At 41.8% G+C, this 24,922-nt stretch overlaps 1 protein-coding gene across 2 annotated transcripts in view; it reads right to left on the reverse strand.

Moving 5' to 3' along the window:
• NCOA7 (nuclear receptor coactivator 7) overlaps nucleotides 1–18,790 on the reverse strand; it is a 79,687-nt gene extending 60,897 nt beyond the window's left edge. For both annotated transcript variants that reach the window (XM_068984847.1, XM_068984846.1), the window contains exon 1: nucleotides 18,735–18,790. The gene's annotated coding sequence lies outside the window, so the exon portion shown is untranslated. The remainder of the gene's footprint in view (nucleotides 1–18,734) is intronic.
• Nucleotides 18,791–24,922: the final 6,132 nt, after the last annotated feature.

The following is a 24,922-nucleotide window of genomic DNA, read 5'->3' on the forward strand; positions in this document are numbered from 1 at the left end:
CTCTGCTTTTTAATATGCTGTCTAGGTTGGTCATAACTTTTCTTCTAAGGAACAAATGTCTTTTAATTTCATGGCTGCAGTCATCATCTGCAATGATTTTGGAACCCAAAAAAATAAAGTCAGCCACTGTTTCCCTATCTATTTTCCATGAAGTGATGGGATCAGATGCCATGATCTTTGTTTTCTGAATGTTGAGTTTTAAGCCAACTTTTTCACTCTCCTCTTTCACTTTCATCAAGAGGCTCTTCAGTTCTTCTTCGTTTTTTGCCATAAGCGTGGTGTCATCTGCATATCTGAGGTTATTGATATTTCTCCCAGCAATCTTGATTCCAGCTTGTGGTTCATCCAGCCCAGCGTTTTTCATGATGTACTCTGCATAGAAGTTAAATAAGCAGGGTGACAATATACAGCCTTGACGTACTCCTTTTCCTATTTGGAACCAGTCTGTTGTTCCATGTCCAGTTCTAACTGTTGCTTCCTGACCTGCATATAGGTTTCTCAAGAGGCAGGTCAGGTGGTCTGGTACTCCCATCTCTTTCAGAATTTGCCACAGTTTGTTGTGATCCACACGGTCATACTGCTTCTGAAATATTTTTTGGCAGTAAGTTTTCAAGACGGCCAGCTGTTCCTCTCAGTAAGTGAAGTCTTGGATACATTACTTCCACAAGTTCTGCAGCACATGGTCCACGAAGCGCTGGGGAGAGCGGGGCAGAGCCCCGGAATGCCTGGGGAGAGAACTTCTCTGCCGGGTTTCAGGAGGGGCTCTGCTGCCAGCATTTCAGGTGAGGACTCAGGGCCATCTGCAAGGATGCCGTTATCTCCCAATGATACCTGACATCTCTATTTCGAGCTTCAGGCCTCCTTAGACCTTTCTGTCGTTCAGTTGCTAAGTCATGCCTGACTTTTTGCGACCCCATGGCCTACAGCACGCCAGGCTACCCTATCCTTCACCATCTCCCACAGTTTGCTCAGATCCATGTCCATTGAGTCGGTGATGCCATCCAAGCATCTCATCCTCTGCGGCTCCCTTCTCCTTCTGCCTCAGATCTGTTACACCTGCCCAAATTCAAATCCTCCCCCTGCTTACAAAAGCAAATGATTTAGAAGTATCTACTGCCAGAGAACACTGGCCAAGTGGTCCTCAGAAGCCATTCACAGGAAAGCAACTGTACCTCCTGTTTGCCCCACAAACAGGGCTCTGAAAAGTTTTCAGAGACAGCTTTTCCCAGTCCAATAAGTGTATTAACAAAACCCTGGAGGAATGAAGCACAGGCCCTTTTGCCTAAACTGTCTTGTTTCCTCATAAATCCTAGAAGGGTTGAAATGGGCAATGGGGGGAATCAGCGTTGACCTGGCGCCCTGCCCACAGGTCCTGCCTCCTCATCCCTTCCCTGCCCACAGGAGGGCCAGGGGTGTCTGGAACACACCGCTACTGGCTCCAGCATCTGAGGACATCCTAGACAACATTTGTTGAAAGACTCCTTTCTCTCTCCGTGCGTTGGGGCTAACAGAAGTTGATGTTCAGGAGAAAGTCCAGGGCCTGGAAAGGCAAGAAGGCTGGATGTAAAGGAAACTTATCATGGCCAAGGAGATACATTTTAAGAGAACACCTGAGGCTTGAGAACAGCACCTACAGAAGTCTGAGATTTGGAAGGGCGGGTAGGGAGGTAAAAAGAAATGTGGCTGATCGAGGGGGTGAAAGATTCAGAAGAAAGGAAAATAAGCGTTATGTCACAAACGCACAGAAACCAAGTTAAAGGAGGGTTGTACTGACATTGTCAAATGTTACCCCTAGGATGGGAGATCGAAACTTGGAAACAAGTAACTGGGAGGTCACAGAGGTCCTGCGGTGAAAAAGGAAGGGATCTCAGGACAGATGTGCTGACCCTTTCAGTCAAGTAGGGATAAGGTCATCTGCTGAAACGTAAGGCGTTTGAAGACAGGACTGGGGGCTTAAGGGGCTGTGAAATTTGGAAGAGTTATTGAGGCAAAGATGAGGTTTAAAAGATATAAATACTGAAAGAAGCAACAGGAAGAAGCAGTAAGGGTTTCCCTGAGGGCTGGGTCTCAACACCAAGGTGGCAGACCACGGGAGGAATAAACAGGCCCCCTCCGTCACGGCCACCCGTGCTAGGAGAACAGCACGATGTATCTGCCGCTGCTGTAAGACATCACCAAATCGAGTGGTTCCGAATTTTAAACAAACACCAACTTATGATCTTATAGCTCTATACATTTCAAGCCTGACATGGGTTCTCGCTGGGCAAAATTCAGGGTGTCAGCAGGCAGCTCTCTTCTGGAGGTTTGAGGGGAAGACTGGCTTCCTTGTCTGTTCATCTCGGAACAAGCCCACATTCCGGCTTCTTCAAGGTCCCTCCCTCAGTCGGCAGAGCCAGCAACATCCAGCCGAGTCCTCTCGCACTGCCATTTCTCCAGTTTCTCTGCCACCCTCCTCTCACTCTTCAGCACTCTGGTGTCCACCCTGGGCACACCTAGATAATCCAGGATGCTCTCCTCCTTCAGGTCAGCTGATTAGCAACCTTAATTCCATCCACAACTCGAATTCACCTCTGCATGTAACCTAACAGGTTTCAGGAATTAGGACACGGACACCTTCTGTGAAGGGGTAGGGGACATTATTCTGCCTACCAGAGATGGAGAACAGGCTTACGGGAAAAGACAAAAGAAGTTCAGATCCCAAAAGGGCATCTTTGATGATTCAAGTAGTAACCCAGGTTATATGAGTGTGCTGGGGTCAGGGGAGGGAGAAAGTGTAGAGGGGCTTAAGGAATGCAGCTCTGGTTATGTGTTTTGGTTCTGAAAAAAATCCAGCAAAAATGAGATACTATCCATGACCTTGAAACCTGGGCATGCGGCTCCAGGCACAGACCACTGGAGAAAGTGGAGTCAGGACAGTGGACATTATCCATTACTGTCCTTGAAAGCAAAAACAAGAGACACTGGTGGATTCCCTGGCTCTTGGTTCCATAAGCTCCACATAGACAGAAGTGAGGTGAAGTCGCTTAGTCGTGTCCGACTCCTTGCGACCCCATGGACTGTAGCCTACAAGGCTCCTCTGTCCATGGAATTTTCCAGGCAAGAGTACTGGAGTGGGTTGCCATTTCATACATAGATAGAAGAAGGACAGAAAAGACAGTATGTAGCTTTCCTCTTACTATCTGAACAAGCACAAATAGAGTGTTGAAAATTACCAAGTTTTCAGATTTTACCGGGATCAAATTTGCTCTGGCCTTCCACTTACTGTGTGTGTCCCTTCTTCCCGTGCTCCTCTTGGTCAGTTCTCTTCCTTCCTTGCATCCTTATCACAAGACCATCTGAATGGGGGGCATGAGGCTGACGGCAGGACTCACTACACACCTGTCCAAAGAGGAAGGATGGCTTCCATGACATCCTAAAGAGAGGCATCAGTGCAGCAGTAACTGTCTACACCTGTCTCATGGTAGCTGAGTCGCGCAGCTGTGTCTGACTCTTGCAACCTGCCAGGCTCCTCTGTCCATGAGATTCTCCAGGCCAACAATACTGGAGTGGGTTGCCATTTCCTTCTCCAGTGTCTCTCTAGAGCTTTCTAAGAAAAGGGCATCCGGATACATAAACAGGAAAAGCTGTTTCCAATGACAGACACAGCCCCAGACTGGAAAGAGATGGCACAATTTGATATTAATCAGTCAGGTCATGTACCATTTCCCTTATGTTACCCCACATTTTTTCTGATTACAGTTTGGTTTTGCAGTCAATCAACCCTCACAGGCTTCACCAATCAACCCTCACAGCTGTGCAATATTGAACATGTCACTTAAAATCTTTGTACCTCCATTTCCTAATCTGTAAAATGGACGTCTCACAATGTTGCTCAAAAGATTAAATGAGATAATGGGCACAGTTTATCTCAGAGCCTGGCACAGAGTGTTTAACAAATGCTACCTTGAACAGCAAGGAGACTAAACCAGTCAATCTTAAAGGAAATCAACCTTAATACTCATTGGAAGAACTGACACTGAAGCTGAAGCTCCCATACTTTGGCCACATGATGCAAAGAGCTGACTCATTGAAAAAGACCCTGATGCTGGGAAAAACTGAAGACAGAAGGAGAAGACGACGACAGAGGATGAGATGGTTGGATGGCATCACTGACTCGATGAGCATGAACTTAGGCAAACTCTAGCAGATAGTGCAAGACAGGGAACCCTGGTGTGCTGCAGTCCATGGGGTCTTGAAGAGTCAAACACGACTTGGTGACTGAACAACAGTAACATTAATAATGTTAAAGTTTAAATACAGAAATATTAGAATGATATAGCATTAATGCGATAGATGATTATAAATTGTTTAAAGGAGAAAAGCCTTATCTGATCACTTTGGTATATGACCAAAAAAAGCATCTGATGAAATTAAATAGTCATTATTATATATTTTAAAAAATATAACATTAAAAAAAATCCAACTGTTAGAAAATTTAGAATAGCAGTGACTTTCCTTAACATGATGAAGAATGTTTACTCTGTGACATTCATTAGAAATAGGCTTCTGAAAAAGCAGTGAAACCCTAAAGGTTATATACACCAAAAGCAATTTCCCCATAAGAATGGAAACAGAAGGACTTCACGACATCATTCAGGACTGCGTGGCTTGTTAATTACCTAAATGCAGCCTGAACTAACACACGAGTGAGGCCCCCACCCCAGCCTTACAGAGGGTTCCAGGGCCTGCAGTGGGAGAGACACCCATTGGCACTGTACAAACTCCATCCATTCTTCTTTTTCCTGTTGTTCTGAGAAGATAAGTGCCTGAGAGCACTTCTAGCATAGCTTTTAATGCTTCTGGGCAGAGTATCTTCCAGCCCACTAAATTACAACAAAGAGGCTAACATAATGTGATGCAAGGCTAAACCGCAAGTATCCATGGTCATAGAATAAACTTTGTAGTGGAGATGAAAACAGAAACACTTCAAATATAAGGAGACAGCCTGGAAATCCGAGAAGAGGGAATCCCTGCCCTTTACTGGAGGTCCCCTTTCATAACCCTGAAAGGCAACACCTGTGCAGAATGAACACCAGGCACCCGCTGGTTCCCCTATGGTCTCTAGAAATTAAGCACCAATATCTAAACCCTCCTGAGTCATACCTGAGTAAACTGAGAAGCATTCTTGTAGCAGAAATTGAAAGCAAATATAAATAGTAAAACACTAACCAAAATACATACAGAAACTCCTACTATCAGTTTATACTCAACTTTTTTTTTTTCCTGGAATCTCCATTCAAAAGCAACACATAAAAAAGTTTAAATACTGAAGAGAAAGAGATGAAAATTTGATTATTAGCAGATAAGTTTTCTACCTATAGAGCCAACATCATAAAAACATCCCCTGGTGGCTCAGTGGTAAACAATCCACCTGCCAATGCAGAGGACGTGGGCTCGATCCCTGATCCAGGAAGATCCCACAGGCTGCGGAGCAACTAGGCCCGTGCGCCACAACTACTGCGCTCTGGAGCCTGGGAACCGCAACTACCGAGCCCTCACCCTGCAACCAGAAGTCACTGCAATGAGAAGCGCACGCATTGCAACTAGAGAGTAGCTCCCACTCGCTGTAACTAGAGAAAAGCCCGAGTAGCAGCTAAGACAGAGAAGGCAATGGCACCCCACTCCAGTACTCTTGCCTGGAAAACCCCAGGGACGGAGGAGCCTGGTGGGCTGCAGTCCATGGGGTCGCTAGGAGTCGGACACGACTGAGTGACTTCATTTTCACTTTTCACTTTCATGCATTGGAGAAGCAAATGGCAACTTCCAGCGTTCTTGCCTGGAGAATCCCAGGGATGGGGGAGACTGGTGGGCTGCCGTCTATGGGGTCGCACAGAGTCAGACACGACTGAAGAGACTTAGCAGCAGCAGCAGCAACTAAGACCCGGCATGGCCTAAATAAATGAAATTTTTTAAAAATTCAGGAATTGTAAAATTGTTCAGTAAGGTGACTAGATGTAACAGTGTTTTACACTTGTAATAGCAACTACTTGGAAAAGTCCCAGACATAATGATACCACACTAGAAAATATCTAGGAATAAATACAGCCAGACAATGACAAGAGACGTAGAAAGAAGTTTTAAAGGTTCTCCGAAGTATATAAACAGAAGCTTGAATAAAGGGCAGTACATATAATGTTTCTAATAGGAAACATCATTCTTATAAATATCTTTCTCTTCAAATTAACTTTTAAATTATATGCAATTTAGGTAAAAATTTAAAACAAAATTTCTGAGAAAGGAAATAAGTCAAATTGATAACTAGGCATAAATATATAAGACTAGAAGCAAAATACAGAAGATTATCCAAAATTACTTTTGAAAGAGAAATGAGGGTGGGTATACTATATCATCCAAAAGGAAATCCTAACGGAAATCAACCCTGAATATTCATTGGAAAGACTGATGCTGAAGCTCCAATACTTTGGCCACCTGATGCGAAGAGCTGACTCATTAGAAAAGACCCTGATGCTGGGAATTGAGGGCAGGAGGAGGAGGAGAAGGGAACGACAGAGGATGAGATGGTTGGATGGCATCGTCGACTCAGTGGACATGAGTCTGAGGAAACTCCAGAAGATAGTGAAGGACCGGGAAGCCTGGTGTGCTGCAGTTCATGGGGTTAAGAAGAGTCTGACACAACGGAGAGACTAAACAACAACAATACTGTATCTTGTTAAAACACATGATTATAAAGTCATAGCAATTAAAACACTGTGGGGAAACAACCAAAAACCAGAGCTGTATTGAAAGGGTGTGTGTTAAGTCGCTTAGTCGTGTCCGACTCTTTGAGACCCCATGGACCTCAGCCCCACCTGGCTCCTTGGTCCATGGGATTTCCCAGGCAAGGATACTGGAGTGGGGTGCCATTTCCTTCTCCAGGGGATCTTCCCAACCCAGGGATTGAACCTGGGTCTCCTGTACTGCAGGCACATTCTTTACCATCTGAGCCACCAGGGAAGCCTGGTATTGAAAGAATTTCATGTAAGATAAAGGTACCTTTAAAACCAGTAAGAAAAGGCTCAGTTTTCACAAAAATTTCTACCTTCATGTTATAGTGGAAGCTCTGGCATCAGGCACACAGAATGAATCCTTGTCTGTCCCTGACTCACTGCGTGACCTTGGACAAGTGACTTAAGGCGGCTTCTCAGGGTGTAAAATGGGAATGCCAATTGGACTCTCCCAGAGAGTTACTGTAAGGATTAGATAAGGCAATTCAATCAGGTAAAGCACTCCACGAAGTGCAGAGAAAGGGCTCAGGAAACCTTAGGGACTATTATTAAATGATAATGGTGAGCACTAGCTAATGTTTGGAGATAAAACCATATCACTCTGAGGTCAAAACAGATGATGGATCAAAGATTTAATAGTGAAATGTCAAGTCATAAATATTCTTGAAGAAAACACAGGACTTGTCTTTGCTTAAAGATGTCACATTTTCTCTATTGGTGATACACACTTTCCGTATCACTAGCCTGCCTCAGTCAAGAGTGCAATTAAAATATTCAATATTGTTGTTTAGCATTCTAAGGGCAATTTCTGGAATACCTGATCATAAACCATTAATAAAGTTTTAGATAGCCATGCCATAAAGAGCCTGGAGAGGGTGGGAACGTGAGGAAGAACTCTGTACTCAGTGTGAACACCATGTTTCATCCTCTGTTGACACAAAGGGAAATGCCTTCAGTAGGTGTTATTTACCTTCCTTCAAGCACATCACAAGCACTACAGTCCTTGACTAAAATGAGTCACGCTGAAGTAAAACCTAGGCTGGAAGAAGGGCAGAGGAGGAGCTGTCTTCTCACAGAACATTCTACTTCAGAGCCCAGTACCACCCTCCACTCTGATCACGCCCTCACCTGTCTGCAGCATGAACGAAGACTCACCACTATACCACCAACACAATGCTGTGGAATAAACGAACTAGTCTCATCCTGACTCCGAGGAACCAGTTATTTCCCTCAGCATTTGATTTAGTTGTAAAATCAGTGAGTGTTCTGAATGTAACTACATATGTGACTGGGTGAGGTAATTAAGTGAGAACTTTCAACCTTATCATCATATTCATTACAGCTCAGGGGAAAAGGAAATTCCACGCATAGTCCCCTTTTTATTCCCCACTAAGATATAACAGTGTTCTTGGGGCAGGGGAGAAGACATGAAAATGTTATTTAACTCTTGCCTCATTCGTCTCTCACAGTAGATTGAGGGGGAAGCAAGAAAGATGAGGGAGGCTCCACTCGGGCTTCAGTACCACAGAGCTGGGCTTGAACCCGGCTTCATGCAGAGCCGCAGTGGGACCGTCTGAAAGGTTCTCAGCTTCTCGATTTTCTCACTCACGAAACAGGCCACTGCTGCCTGCAGTAGGTCGTGATGATTAGAACATTAAAGAACGAAATGGAGCATCTAGCCCACAGGAGACACTCACCCAAAACATTCTTTCTGCTCTCCCTCATGTCTCATGCTGCATCTCCTCACCTTCCCACCTTCTTTCCCACCCTCTGAAAAAAATTTCTCAAAATGTCTTTTCTTTCTTTTGTATAAATAGATCAAGGCCTTAACCGAGTAAATTTCAGCCTTAGGACAAATTTTAGGAAATGTGAAAAACAATTCTATATGAATCAAAACTATCTGGGGTCATTTGAAAATACAGTGGAACTAAAGAAGAAAATACCAATCACCCATTTTACCCTGGAGAAGGCAATGGCACCCCACTCCAGTACTCTTGCCTGGAAAATCCCATGGATGGAGGAGCCTGGTAGGCTGTAGTCCATGGGGTCACTAAGACTCGGACACGACTGAGCGACTTCACTTTCACTTTTCACTTTTATGCATTGGAGAAGGAAGTGGCAACCCACTCCAGTGTTCTTGCCTAGAGAATTCCAGGGAAGGGGGAGCCTGGTGGGCTGCCGTCTATGGGGTCGCACAGAGTCGGATACGACTGAAGCGACTTGGCAGCAGCACCATTTTACCCTGGTTCAGAGAGAAACATCTGATTTCTGGTAAATGTACTTTCAGCAGCTTTCCTTCTTTTAAACAAAAATGGAATCACAGTCTATTTCTATTGCCAACCTGCCTTTCCACTGTAACAGTATTTTGTGAAAATCTCCCACGTCGTCAACTGTTTTTCTTCATCATTAAAAAATGACACATAGCATTCCATGGTAAGTTATTGATGTTATCTTAATTTTCCCACTATTTTAAACAATGCTGTGATAGTCTCTGTGGTCAAATCTATCGATGCGCATGATCATTTCCTTAGGGTAAGCTTCTGCAAAAAGAACTGTTGGGTCAAAGAGTGTGCAAAAGTAAAACGGATAAAAGTGACCACACTGCCTTCCAAAAAAGACTCAATCACTTTCCTCCCATCAGTGTTTTTCCTTTGCAAACTCCTTAGTTCAGTTCTAACTTGATTTTTCAAAATCACTCCAACTGAAAAACCACTAACCCTGTTGAGTCTGAACTGCTGTCCTTCTCTCAGCCCAAACCACATTGGAGTGTTTGACCGACAGTGAGATTTCTCATAATACAAAGTGGATGTCACACAAGGACTGAGCAGGAAACAAGATTTGCATGCTGCAGAGCGCCATGATCCTGAAAGGACTGGACTCTCAGCTTGAACTCAGAGCACGGCAGCTTCCGTCAGACACAGCTGCTCTGCTCAGGGACTAGAACGGATTTCAATACACTGTGTTAGTGGGAGGGCTGGAGTTGTGAGAGGAAAAGGAAGGAGTTTCCCTTGAGCAAAACTCAGCCAGATTACCAGGAACTGGTAGGGCGGGGGAAAACAGGGAGACGCTGATCAGGGTACAAACTTCCAGGGATATGATAAGACAAATAGGTTCTGAGGATCTAGTGAACAGCGTGGCGATCACAGTTAATAATACTGTACGCTATACTTAAAAGTTGCTGAGAGAGTGGATCTTAGATGTTCCCACCACACAAAAGAGATGGTAATTATGTGACCAAATGACGGCATTAGCTAATGCCAGGGCAGTAATCATTTTGCAATATATCCATATATCAACATATTATATACATTAACCTACACAATTAAATGTCAATTATATCTCAAAAAAGCTGGAAAAAAGAATGGTGCTGCCTTTTTATAGTCATATTTAAAGCCACATTTACAATCATTATTCTGTATTTTTAAATTTTATGTTTAATTAGTTACAATACTGACCACCAACAATTCTCTTATACAATGACTTTTTCATTCTTGAGGACTACATTTCAACATGCGTCTCAGAAAAGAACATCACTCCTGCACAGTAACTTTATTTTAAGAAAGGTATGACACAAAAGGTCTGTTTCTTGAGACCTTAGTATGTCTGAGGATGTCCTGTTATCTTTGAACCTGGAAAACATCTTTCACTTCACGATTCTGAAGAAGTTTAATTCCTCTGCTGTTCGCTGCTGTGGAGAAGTCTGTGCCTTTCCTCTTTGCTCCTTTGCAGGGAACATTTTGTTAAGGTTTTTATTTTTTCGCCTATTTATTTTTACCATTAATCCATAACCTTCAAATATTTGCCACAGTTTAAGTGCAGTTTTCCCAGTATTTCTGCTTAAATATAACAAGCTGTCCTGCAAAGAAATAGAGGAAAACAATAGAACAGCAAAGACTAGAGATCTCTTCAAGAAAATTAGAGATACCAAGGGAACACTTCATGCAAAGATGGGCCCAATAAAGGACAGAAATGCTACGGACCTAACAGACGCAGAAGATATTAAGAAGAGGTGGCAAGAATACACAGAAGAACTGTACAAAAAAGATCTTCATGACGCAGATAATCACGATCATGTGATCACTCACCTAGAGCCAGACATCTTGGAATGTGAAGTCAACTGAGTCTTACGAAGTATCATTACGAACAAAGCTAGTGGAGGAGACAGAATTCCAGTTGAGCTATTTCAAATCCTGAAAGATGATGCTGGGAAAGTGCTGCACTCAATATGCCAGCAAATTTGGAAAACTCAGCAGTGGCCACAGGACTGGAAAAGGTCAGTTTTCATTCCAATCCCAAAGAAAGGCAATGCCAAAGAATGCTCAAACTACCGCACGATTGCACTCATCTCTCACACTACTAAAGTAGTGCTCAAAATGCTCCAAGCCAGGCTTCAACAGTACATGAACCATGAACTTTCAGAAGTTCAAGATGGTTTTAGAAAAGGAAGAAGAACCAGAGAGCAAATTGCCAACATCTGCTGGAGCATCGAAAAAGCAAGAGAGTTCTAGAAAAACATCTACTTCTGCTTTATTGACTATGCCAAAGCCTTTGACTGTGTGGATCACAATAAACTGTGGAAAATTCTGAAAGAGACAGGAATACCAGACCACCTGACCTGCCTCTTGAGAAATCTGTATGCAGGTCAGGAAGCAACAGTTAGAACTGGACATGGAACAACAGACTGGTTCCAAATAGGAAAAGGAGCATGTCAAGGCTGTATATTGTCTCCCTGCTTATTTAACTTATATGCAGAGTACATCATGAGAAACGCTGGGCTGGAGGAAGCACAAGCTGGAATCAAGACTGACGGGAGACATATCAATAACCTCAGATATGCAGGTCACTTTCACCCTTATGGCAGAAAGTGAAGAAGAATTAAAGAGCCTCTTGATGAAAGTGAAAGAGGAGAGTGAAAAAGTGGGCTTAAAGCTCAACATTCAGAAAACAAAGATCATGGCATCCGGTCCCATCACTTCGTGGTAAATAGATGGGGAAACAGTGGAAATAGTGGCTGACTTTATTTTGGGGGGCTCTAAAATCACTGCAGATGGTGACTGCAGCCATGAAATTAAGAGACACTTACTCCTTGGAAGGAAAGTTATGACCAACCTAGACAGCATATTAAAAAGCAGAGACATTACTTTGCTAACAAAGGTCCGTCTAGTCATTGGTTATGCTATGGTTTTTCCAGTAGTCATGTATGGATGTGAGAGTTGGACTGTGAAGAAAGCTGAGCACTGAAGAATTGATGCTTTTGAACTGTGGTGTTGGAGAAGACTCTTGAGAGTCCCTTGGACTGCAAGGAGATCCAACCAGTCAATCCTAAAGGAGATCAGTCCAGGGTGTTCACTGGAAGGACTGATGTTGAAGCTGAAACTCCAATACTTTGGCCACCTGATGCGAAGAGCTGACTCATTGGAAAAGACTCTGATGAGGGGTGGGATTGGGGGCAGGAGGAGAAGGGGACGACAGATGAGATGGCTGGATGGCATCACTGACTCGATGGACATGAGTTCGGGTAAACTCCGGGAGTTGGTGTGGTTCATGGGGTCGCAAAGAGTTGGACACCACTGAGCGACTGGACTGAACTAAACTGTAAGTTTCAGCTCATGAAAGCACTCTCCTGGGGCATTCGTCAGATTGGACCTGTTCACCACCTAGGCTTTCATGAGAAGACTTCACTTTAAACATTAGTCTGATTTCCTTGATGGCCCCAAGAAGCACAAACCCAATGATTTCCAACTTAATCATTTCAATTTATGTTATACCCTAGTCCCTCAAGTATCCTGCTTGATTTTAAAAAATTATGAATTAGGGTCTTGATATCGTTCCACATCAAAGTCCATTTTAACCCTTTAATTTGAACTCTGGAGTAGGAGAATGAACATTGATTTTGAACAGAAGAGTAATGCTACTGTATGTCTGTGGTTTGACCTACTTTTATGTATAGGAATTAACTGATTAAAACAGCACAGCTTTGGCTTTCTGAACTTGAAAGTGAAGCAACTATAAATGACAGATGGGAAATCTCCACATGTATGGTTAAAAAATACCCCAAGGAAAAATAATCTGTATGAGGAAAAGTCTTAGGGTTGCCATCATGAGAAATAATTCAGTAGTTGCTTACTTTTATTGTGTGGCAAACCCCAAAAATGTTTAACAAAGGAAAAGTGGAGAATTTCATTTCTTTTACTCTTGTTAAGTTTCTTTTGAACTCAGCAGAGAAAGTTACAATTTGAAATGCTTTACACTTTACAGATTTATTGTTGAAAAGCTAAATTCATTCTTTATACTGCAGAGGTTTTCTCTAAATAAATCTTTATTGCTGTAACCACAAAACTAACCATACTCAAACCTAAGTGCTTTCTATTTGTCAAAATCCCCTCCTAATTCTCTTAAAATATCTACTTTACCATTCAGGATTCTTACTAATCTTTTACATAAACACACTACAAAAACATAGTGGTTTATTTTATTCCAATTTAGTCTTGCCTCCCATATTTATACAACTTTTCTCTTTCAGGTCTTACATCTGTATATCTATGTTTCAGTTTGAAGAACTTCCCACTGAGACAGTATCCATATTTATAAAATTCCCATTCCTATCTTCACTTCCATAGAAGCAAAGATGTATACTCTTCAAATGGGAAGGAATAATGTATTCCTTTACATAAGAGAATTTTGAGATATATTTAATTCATGCCACTCAATATATTTTGATACTGTGATATGGACCAAACATCTTTTGAAACATATGTAAATATTACTACTACTTGTGTCAAACTTAACTGTAACAGCAAATTTTGAAAAATATACTAACATATTATTAAAATATAAAACTGTAAAAATATACTGTGATCAAACAATTCCTTAAGGGTTTATGTAAATGAACAGAATAACTGAGTAAGGAGCTCTATGTTCAGTAAATACCAGGGCAGGCACAGAAGAATTGAGCTCACTTATGTCAGAAGCTTTTGTTGGGATGCTTGCCATGTGCCTGGTGCTACAGTAGGTGCTAGGTCTCCATTTATCTGATGCCATCTGCCTCAGGAAATTACTCCTATTTCCCCTCCTCAAAAACAAAGCATTTTTGGAGGTGGTTATCATCTTGTTACAGGCAATTCTCGTGATTCAGTCTTTCCATAACATATTTTATCAGCATCTTAGCTCTTGTGTTCTTCTAAGTGGTAGGAGTAAGGAATTGCTATCCAAGGCTTACATGAGGCACAGATAAATCTAAAGAGCTAAAAATATTATTTTGTCAAAATATGCTTCCTTAAATCAAGTAAGTAATATTACAGATGTGGAAACAGACACCAACAGGAAGCAATTATTTTATATGGATGATAGAACTTTACATTTGTTTAATGTTCTTTTTCTAAAGCCCTTTGGTTTGCTCTGTTATATTATTCAGTTCACTATAATTTTCTGACTGGTATTAAAAATAACTTTAAACTATGTGATGTGAAAAAAATGAAGAAAACAAAACTCTTTTGTAATTTCTGTACTCAGAGAAAACAAAAATCAGCCTACCTTTACAGATCCTTCTAGTCTGTTTTTCTATAAACTCATTATCATTTGCCATCCATTAACTTTTTGTTTTGACTTTGTTTTCCCTGGATTGCATCTTTTATTTGCATTCACCTTACACCTTGAAGTAGCAATTTCCAGGCCTTTCACCTGAAATTCAGGCCCCTCTAGACAAATCTACTTGGTACCTCTAAAATATCTCCAAACACATATTCACTATTTTCCTTCTTGAGTTTTCAAGTTTGCCAATTCTTGACTCTGTCCTTTTTCTCCCTCATGTACTGTACCAAACAATGCTGTTTCTAGGAGCAAATTCTCTCCCTAGGGTTCTGTTTCTCCTCTGCCCCGGTCTCCAACCTGCCTTCAGGCTCACTTCCACCCACTGTCCTTTGGTTTATCCTCTTAAAACAGAGAGTTACAGAGTTCCCTCAATGGCTTCCACAGATACAGGATAAAATCCAAATCCTTAATGTGGCTAGGGCTTCCGTGGCGGCTCAGCGGTAAAGAATCTGCCTGCCTCTGCAGGAGACTCAGATTCGATCTCCGGGTTGGGAAGATCCCCTGGAGAAGGAAATGGCAACCCCCTCCAGAATTCTTTGCCTGGGAAATCCCAGACAGAGGAGCTTGGCGGGTCACAGTCCATGGGGTCGCAGAGAGGTGGACTCTGCTGCTGCTGCTAAGTCGCTTCAGTCGTGTCCGACTCTGTGCAACCCCAGAGACGGCAGCCCACCAGGCTCCCCCGTTCCTGGGATTCTCCAGGCAAGAACACTGGAGTGGGTTGCCATTTCCTTCTCCAAGGCATGAAAGTGAAAAGTGAAAGTGAAGTCACTCAGTCGTGTCCGACTCTTAGCGACCCCATGGACTGCAGCCCACCAGGCTCCTCCGTCCCTGGGATTTTCCAGGCAAGAGCACTGGAGTGGGGTGCCATGGACTAAACAACAACAACAAATGTGGCTTACAAGGTCCTCCCAGGTTAGCATCTCTCCTCCCCAGACTGGTGCCATCAAAAGGACTTAAACCGGAATTACCTTTGACTTGAGTCTAAGCTCCACCTAGTGGTACAAGACAACATTTCTGGGTGGAAATCCAGGGAATATGCCAGGTCCCGTTGAGGTCAAGCAAACCTGCCAACACAGGCGTCCAGCAGGCAGAGTAAGACGTGGAAAAGACAAGGAACCCTGGGACTCAGAGGCCAACCTAGCAGTGCTCTGTAAGCACTGGGTTCTCCTAAGGAAGTGCCTGAAACCTCCAAACCAGTTATTAGTGCCATTCTCGAAAGAAGATGAAAAGTTATAAAGGCATCTCTTTAGTTCTTGTCACCAAATAAAATCACAGGATAATTCTGAGTCAACTATTTTTTTGTTGCCTATATCCTTCCAGAATTTTCACGAAAGTCCAATCACAGTATTCATCCATTTGTGTACAGTTCATCCACTCAGTGCACATTTTAAGAGCACTTGTAACGCAAATACTAACAAAGCTAATAATACAGGGTCTAATCCACACCAGTCTACAAACAGGAAAGAAGGTAAATAAATCCATGATGAGAATACAGAAGGGAATCTAACCTGTCCAGGGAAAGAGTGGGGTTTCTGGAAGAAATGATGACTGTGGTGACTGGTGAAGTCTAGTAAGAATTAAGTAAGTAGACCTATAGCTGATTCATGTTTATGTTTGACAGAAAACAACAAAATTCTGTAAAGCCATTATCCTTCAATTAAAAAATAAATAAATGTTTAAAAAATTAAGTAAAGAGTAGAGCGAACGGTACTAAAGAGTCTCTTAATGAAGGTCAAAGTGAAAAAGCTGGCTTAAGACTCAACACTCAAAAAACTAAGATCATGGCATCTGGTCCCATCACTTCATGGCAAATAAATAAGGAAACAGTGACAGACTTTATTTTCTTGGGCTCCAAAAATCGCTGCAGACAGTGACTGCAGCCCTGAAATTTAAAGATGCTTGCTCCTTGGAAAAAAAGCTATGACAAATCTAGACAGTATTAAAAAGCAGAGACATTAGTTTGCTGACAAAGGTCCATCTAGTCAAAGCTATGGTTTTTTGAGTGGTCATGTATGGATGTGAGAGTTGGACTTATATAAAAACGGCTGAGCAAAAAAGAATTGATGCTTTCGATCTGTGGTGTTGGAGAAGATTCTTGAGAGGCCCTTTGACTGCAAGATCAAACCAGTGAATCCTAAAGGAAATCAACCCTGAATATTCAATAGAAGGACTGATGCTGAAGCTGAAGCTGCAATACTTTGGCCACCTGATGCAAAGAGCCAACTCACTGGAAAAGACCCTGAAGCTGGGAAAGACTGAGGGCAGGAGGAGAAGGGGGCAATAGAGGATGCGATGGTTGGATGGCATCACCGACTCAATGACATGAGTTTGAGCAAACTCCGGGAGCTGGTGATGGACAGGGAAGCCTGGTGTGCTGCAGTTCATGGGGTAACAGACTTGGACACAACTTAACAACTGAACAACAACAACAGAGTGAACGGTATTGCTTCAAAGTGCTATGCACACAACAGAGTGCAGCACGCTAAAAAGCTAGCCTAATGCATCAGCTGAAGTGAGTAGAGCATCCTGCAAAGAGCAATCTCAATGGAAAGGATTCTGTCAGCTTCCTTCAGGGAAACTCTACGGAGCAAAATGTCTCGATTTTAAAATACTTTGTAACCACCAGCATTTAAAGCAGGATGAGAAGAGAGTGTTTTAAACTGTGTGACTGTAAAAACCACACATTTTCAAATGTCCAGTGTGTACACTGTAAAAGATGTGAGAAGCCATTTTGCTTACCCCTGTTTCTCTTTTTGAGATAATACTCAACACTGAAAATTTTAAGAGGGAGTTTATTAATCACACAGAAGTCTTTTTCAAAACGTTTACAGTTACAGCTTTTCATAAAATGCTGGATAGCTTCAGATTAAAAGCAGGCAGGTTATCTGTAGCAGGAGGCCTCTGCCTCTGTCGGAGCAATGTTAGCAAAACCTCGCTTATAACCTTCCCAATGGCAGCCCCCCTATATCTTTGATGAGAACTAGCAGAAAGTTATATTAAACACACAGACCAGATCTGTCTCCTGGTAACTGGCATTAACTGGAACCAAGTCTGGGGCCCTGTGGACCAAGTGCCTGCTACCAGCCCAGGTTTCATATACTGGACTGCAGTTCATCCTTAGAGACCTCCTTAGACTTCTGAGCCTCGCAGTCTTCAGTACACCATAATCTGTGTCACACCAAGTTTCACCTCCTGGTTCTCTTTCTTTAGGGGGTTTCCCTGACGGCTCAGACGGTGAAGACTCTGCCTGCAATGCAGGAGACCTCTGAACATACTTCGGGCCTGCCTGTGACGGGATCAGTAGGCACGAGAAGCATGGCAAACCAAAATAGGAGCATGACCTCCATCACGCTAGACAAGTCACAACTACAGACGCAACGATCATCCTCAGACACTGTACGACCCTGTGGATTCATCTTCAGAGGCCTCTTAACTACGACGTCCAAGTCATCATCGGCGTGGTATTTTGTTTTCTTTTTAATCTAAGGATGCCAGGCCACGTCTCCTCCATTTCCTATTGCCTAGCTGATACCAAACTGTGCAGGCATTTCTACCAAGACTTCTATGGATATGTCTATAAACATTAAGAAAAATACTTCTCATACAGGGTAAGTGACCATTATTTAATAAATATTTATGAGCAGACACTGTTCTAGACACTGTGCTAGATGCTAGGAGATAAGATGAAATAAGACACACCAATCTTATTTAACTGTACTTCTCTTTATATAAGATTTTACCAATAAAACAAGGCCTGGCAGCACATAGAAGCTGCTCAATAAACTGTTACTATTGTATCAGGCTTCCCACCTGGCTCAATGCAGGAGCCTCAGAAGATGTAGGTGAGATCCCTGAGTTGGGAAGATCCCTTAGTGAAGGAAACGGCAACTCACGCCAGTATATTTGCCTGGGAAATCCCACGGACAGAGGAGCTTGGTGGGCTGCAGTCCATGGGTTACGAAGAGTCAGACACGACTGAGCACGCATGTGCAAGAGTAACAAATATTAAAGTCCTCAAGTTCCACCTCTCGCTCTCATTATTATTACAGAGCATATTATAATATTATATGGGCTTCCCTGGTAGATCTGATGGTAAAGAACCTGCCTGCAATGCAGGAGACCCAGGTTCGATCCCTGGGTTGAGAAGACACCCTGGAGAAGGGAACAGCAACCCACCCCAGTGTTCTTGCTTGGAGAATGCCACGGACAGAGGCGCCTGGAGGGCTACAGTCCATGGGGTCGCAAAGAGTCAGACACGACTGAACAACTAACACGACACTACTATAATATGATATACTATTACCAGTAACAAATTATCATCTTTAAAAAATTACTACAGTTTTAAAATGAAAATACTGCCGAGTTGCCACCAATACTCACCAATACTATAATATCTCTTCAGTTCTGTGCGCCTGATCTCCTTTAACTGATTACTTTTTCTCTTCTTTTTCTCATCAGTAACGTACTCCTCTTCCACAGCAATGTTGCACTTGTCTTGCTCTAAAATGACTTTACTAGCATCTTCTTTTCCAGAATGAGTCCTTGCAGCCATAGCTGAGGCTGTCTCTGCATTCTGTTTGGCTTGCTTTTTCTTTTTCAATCTAAGGGTGAGAAGGAAAAAATAGGAAAAACATTAGAAAAATAATTTGCTAAGAGAAATTATATTAATTTCATGCTATTGGGCTTTGGGAAACTAATTAACTGATATTGAAAACATTTTATATTATTGAGTTTTTTCCATTTTTGTTTATTTTTATATATTATTGTTAACTATACTTTCCTCTTGTTTTTTGTTTTTTAATCACTTAAAAATTCTTTTATGGAGGTCTGTGGCCTTTCCTCTGTTTTATGTCCTCAATATTTATATCTCAAAAACATCACTGGGAGATGCTTTAGACCTGAGGAAATACTAGATTCTTCTGCAGGCTATAAGACATTGGGTATGTTTTTTATCACAATGTACAGCTACTTTACTATCATGCCATGTTTAGTGTGTTACTTTTTAACTGTTTCTGGTCTCAAGGGTACCTTTAGCCTGATGAGCAAGCATATTTATGAAAAACAAATCCTTTATCATTGACTCACACACTGAATATAAAGGTGTGTCAAGGTGTGAGCTGGTTCAGGTTTGAGTAATTCTTTTCCTTTATACCTATGATAGTAATAAGAAAGAGCTGAACTTCTTGGGATAGACAATGCCATAATGACAATATCAACTTCGTATAATTACTAATATAAAAGCTGACTGATAACATTAACTTATTTGACATTTTCAACTTTTCACTCCCCAAAGATGTGTAAAAGGTTTACCAGAATCCACTGAAATCCAGTAACTCAAAATATTTTCCAGTTGATGCACCATTCTGATTAACTGACATGTCATTCTGTACTCACTAGTCCTTCGTAAGAATGTTTTCACCTCCCAGAATGTGAAGAGTAATGGCCTTGGCCTCCACTGTGTCAGACAGGCTGGTCACATTTAAACATTTTTTAAATTGGGATCCTTTTCCCCTCTTCTTTCTAGGCACAGTCAGCTTTTTCACACACATGTCTACTTCCTTTACTCCCTTGCACACCTATAAAATTTGATGCTGGGCAATGGATGAGGAAATGTTTGGGGAAGAAAAGGAGAGAACTAGGATCAGAAAGGGACAAAGTTTGATTTTATGTTGCTTTGCTCTGTAATGTTGGCCAAATCAATTTAAAAGTTAAAGTCACCGAGGCTTGGCTATCTAATGCAATATTTTATCAGGATCAATTGAAATAATATGTCAACAATAGAACACACACACACAGTAGTATGTACCCCAATACTATCATAGGATGACATGAGAACTGAGGATGGCATCGTATACAACCCACTTAGCTTTCGAGATAACAGTCTCATGTTCCAACAAATATTTCAACGAGGCTGTCATTCATTCAACACTGAGCAGGCAAGTTCTTATAGTTTCACTGGCTAATAAATAAGTATATGGCATAAGAGAAAGCACAGCTAGAAAAAAAAATCATAGATGGATATACTCCCCATCTCTGAGTTTAGCTCTCTCTTTAGGTTTACTTGTCAAAAAACAAACAAAACAAACAAGAATACAATCTAAACAAAATCGGAAACTCATAAAAAAGGAATTATACGCAATAAACACATTTTTATTTTGTACCCTCACATTTTAAACTGCTTTTTTTCAGGTAAAACAGTATGTAGCTCTTTGCAAAGGTGAGTCAGATAATGCTCCTAATAAAACAATTTCTTAATCAAGATTTCTGTATGAGGCTGAAATTAATATGCAGTGGTGGCTTCCCTGGTGGTTCAGTGGTAACAGAATCGACCTGCCAGTGCAGGAGATGAAGGTTCAATCGCTGGATTGGGAAGATCCCCTGGAGAAGGAAATGGTAGTTCACTCCAGTATTCTTGCCTGGAGAATGCCATGGACACAGGAGCCTGGTGGGTTACAGTCCAAGGGGTCACAAAGAGCTGGACATGACTCAGCACGCATGCACAACCTAGGTATCACACAGAGATCAGTTCTTTGTTTAGGGAGGTCTATACAGATAGCTGATCTCCGTATCCAGAAGGACATGCTAATCTTGTTCTGATGTATTGGCTTAGCAAAAACATGCCTGAGATGAATGTTACTGCCCACTTCCTAAAATGATTCCTTCCGGGGAGGAGAGAAAAGAGATTTCCAAAATTAGTTCTTTGCAGCCGGAGATAGTTGCTGCTTCTTAATCTTCTGAATTTTGCCACTGTAAGTTGATCTAAATGTCCTCATTTCACTGTTCCCATTATAATTAAACTCACTCAGATCCAGGGCACATGTTTTGATGAACAGCGGCACTGTTTGGGGACATCTCACTAGAGACTGTTTTTCACAGGTGGAAATAACAAAATGGGATACATTGTTTCATTCACTTTCCCCCTTTTCCACACAGACCTTTATTGTCAAGCCATAGATACAAACATACTGATATTTCAAAAAAAAAAAAAAAAAAGCTACATAATAGCAATACCAAACTTGCATAACAGAAGACAGAGTACAATTTAACACTTCCGTGATTTTACAATCAGTTACATCTTTTGTTTTGACTAGAAAACTACAGGAATTTGCTTCTCTGGAGGTTATAAATATGACTGGAACATTTTGACTTTGTAACTGGAAATCATACTGTGAGTTCTGGAAGCCCACTGTAAAATCCTTCTTCAAAGCATGGAAACACATTTTTAACATTTACCTAAGAGGTAATAAGAAGGGCAAAATCGTCTGAGAAGGCCTTAAAAATAGCTATGAAAAGAAGAGAAGCAAAAGGCACAGGAGAAAAGGAAAGATATTCCCATTTGAATGTAGAGTTCCAAACAATAGCAAGGAGAGATAAGAAAGCCTTCCTCAGAGATCAATGCAAAGAAATAGAGGAAAACAACAGAATGGGAAAGACTAGAGATCTCTTCAAGAAAATTAAGAGATACCAAGGGAACTTTTCATGCACAGATGGGCAGAATAAAGGACAGAAATGGTATGGACCTAACAGAAGCAGAAGATATTAAGAAGAGGTGGCAAGAGCACACAGAAGAACTGTACAAAAAAGATCTTCACAATCCAGATAATCACGATCCTGTGATCACTCACCTAGAGCCAGACATCCTGGAATTCGAAATCAAGAGGGCCTTAGAAAGCATCACTACAAACAAAGCTAGTGGAGGTGATGGAATTCCAGTTGAGCTCTTTCAAATCCTAAAAGATGATGCTGTGAAAGTGCTGCACTCAATATGCCAGCAAATTTGGAAAACTCAGCAGTGGCCACAGGACTGGAAAAGGTCAGGTTTCACTCCAATCTCAAAGAAAGGCAATGCCAAAGAATGCTCAAACTACCACACAATTGCACTCATCTCAAACGCTAGTAAAGTAGTGTTCAAAATTCTCCAAGCCAGGCTTCAACAGTACATGAACCATGAAATTCCAGATATTCAAGCTGGATTTAGAAAAGGAAGAGGAACCAGAGACTGAATTGCTCACATTCGCTGGATCATTGAAAAAGCAAGAGAGTTCCAGAAAAACATCTACTTCTGCTTTATTGACTATGCCAAAGCCTTTGACTGCGTGGACTGCAACAAACTCTGGAAAATTCTGAAAGAGATAGGAATACCAGACCACCTGACTTGCCTCTTGAGAAACCTGTATGTAGGTCAGGAAGCAACAGTTAGAACTGGACATGGAACAAAAGACTGGTTCCAAATCAGGAAAGGAATACATCAAGGCTGTATATTGTCACCCTGCTTATTTAACTTCTATGCAGAGTACATCATGAGAAACGTTGGGCTGGATGAAGCACAAGCTGGAATCGAGACTGCTGGGAGAAATATCAATAACCTCAGATATGCAGATGACCCCACACTTACGGCAGAAAGTGAAGAGGAACTAAAGAGCCTCTTGATGAAAGTGAAAGAGGAGAGTGAAAAAGTTGGCTTAAAGCTCAACATTCAGAAAACAAAGATCATGGCATCCGGTCCCATCACTTCATGGCAAATAAATGGGCAAACAGTGTCAGAGTTTAGTTTTTGGGGCTCCAAAATCACTGCAGATGGTGACTGCAGCTATGAAATTAAAAAATGCTTGCTCCTTGGAAGAAAAGTTATGACCAACCTAGACAGCACATTACATAGCAGGGGCGTTCCTTTGCCAACAAAGGTCCATCTATTCAAGGCTATGGTTTTTCTAGTAGCCATGTATGGGCGTGAGAGCTGGACTATAAAGAAAGCTGAGCGCTGAAGAATTGATGCTTTTGAACTATGGTGTTGGAGAAGACTCTTGAGAGTCCCTTGGACTGCAAGGAGGTCTAACCAGTCCATTCTAAAGGAGATCAGTCCTGGGTGTTATTGGAAGGACTGACGCTGAAGCTGAATCTCCAATACTTTGGCCACCTGATGCGAAGAACTGACTCATTGGAAAAGACCCTTCTGCTTGGAAAGACTGAAGGCTGGAGAAGGGGATGACAGGGGATGAGATGGTTGGATGGCATCGCTGACTCAATGGACATGAGTTTGTGACATGGAGAGTCTGTGACTCTCCTCTGGGAGTTGGTGACAGACAGGGAGGCCTGGTGAGCTGCAGTTCATGGGGTCACAAAGAATCGGACACGACTGAGCCACTGAACTGCACTGAACTGAAGGGGGCATAATTGTCAATCTGATAAATGTGGTATAGTTAATGCTCTTCAAACATTCCTTTTTAGGACTTTTTATCTTTGAGGCCTTTCCTTTTGTTTTTCAAATCAATATCACTGCAAGACATTCCCACAGAAGGGTTCTGTTATCACTAAATTAAGGTAAACTGGAAACAAAAAGTTCTACAAGAAAATAGACTCCCTTTATTTCACCAAAGCTTTTTTAATGACCTCAAATGTAAACATTTACATGGTGGACTAAAAAAATTACCTGGCAAACTACCTTAAACAGATAGGTGATTGAAAATAATGAAATACGTTTAACATATAATGGCTGTGAATGTGGGGGAAAAAAAAAAACCTAAAAATCAAAAAACCTCTTGTAATGCTCTATTTGTCTTAAAAAAATAAAAGCCACAATGACATAAAACGAGTGTTCCTTCCTAAATCTCCTGTCACTGCTGTGACCCAGCCCTGTCAATTCTGTTTCCCGAATCTCTCCTTCTCAAGTTGACCTCCTCCTCTTGGTCTCCACTCCCACGGAATGATTTTCGGCTTGCATTATTATCTCTCTGACTGAACTGTGTTTTTACAATATAATTTATTCTCTGTTTTATTATGAAAATAATACATGTTCATACTAGTAAATTTTTAAAAAGCAGCAAAGTAAAAAGGGAGAACTCTAAGATGAAACGCTAACACTGAGAAGCAATCATTGCTTGGGGGAGAAAAGGAAAGCAGGGGCAATTACACAAAGTCAGACTTTCCCCAAGGGCAGAGGAATGAGGGACTGTGGCTTACCATCAGGATTCTGAGCTTCTTATATGTACCTTTCCATAAAGGAGTATTAAAGGACTCTATAGAAAACAGATAAACAAGGGCCTACTGTATAGCACAGGGAACTATATTCAACATCTTATAATAATCTAAAGTGGAGGAGAATCTGAAAAATTATTCATTTGTATATATAACTAAATCCATTCCCTTCTTCACTGGAGAACGGAAGGGCAAACCACTTCAGTATTCTTGCCTTGAGAACCCAATGAACAGTATGAAAACGCAAAATGATAGGATACTGAAAGAGGAACTCCCCAGGTCGGTAGGTGCCCAACACACTACTGGAGAACAGGGGAGAAATAACTCCAGAAAGAACGAAGGGATGGAGCCAAAGAAAAACAATACCCAGCTGCGAATGTGACTGGTGATAGAAGCAAGGTCCGATGGTGTAAAGAGCAATATTGCATAGGAACCTGGAATGTCAGGTCCATGAATCAAGGCAAATTGGAAGTGGTCAAAAAAGAGATTGCAAGAGTGAATGTCAACATTCTAGGACTCAGCGAACTAAAATGGACTGGAATGGGTGAATTTAACTCAGATGACCATTATATCTACTACTGTGGGCAGGAATC

This window comes from Capricornis sumatraensis, chromosome 13 (genome assembly GCF_032405125.1).
Source record: "Capricornis sumatraensis isolate serow.1 chromosome 13, serow.2, whole genome shotgun sequence".
In the NCBI taxonomy this organism is placed as follows: Eukaryota; Metazoa; Chordata; class Mammalia; order Artiodactyla; family Bovidae; genus Capricornis; species Capricornis sumatraensis.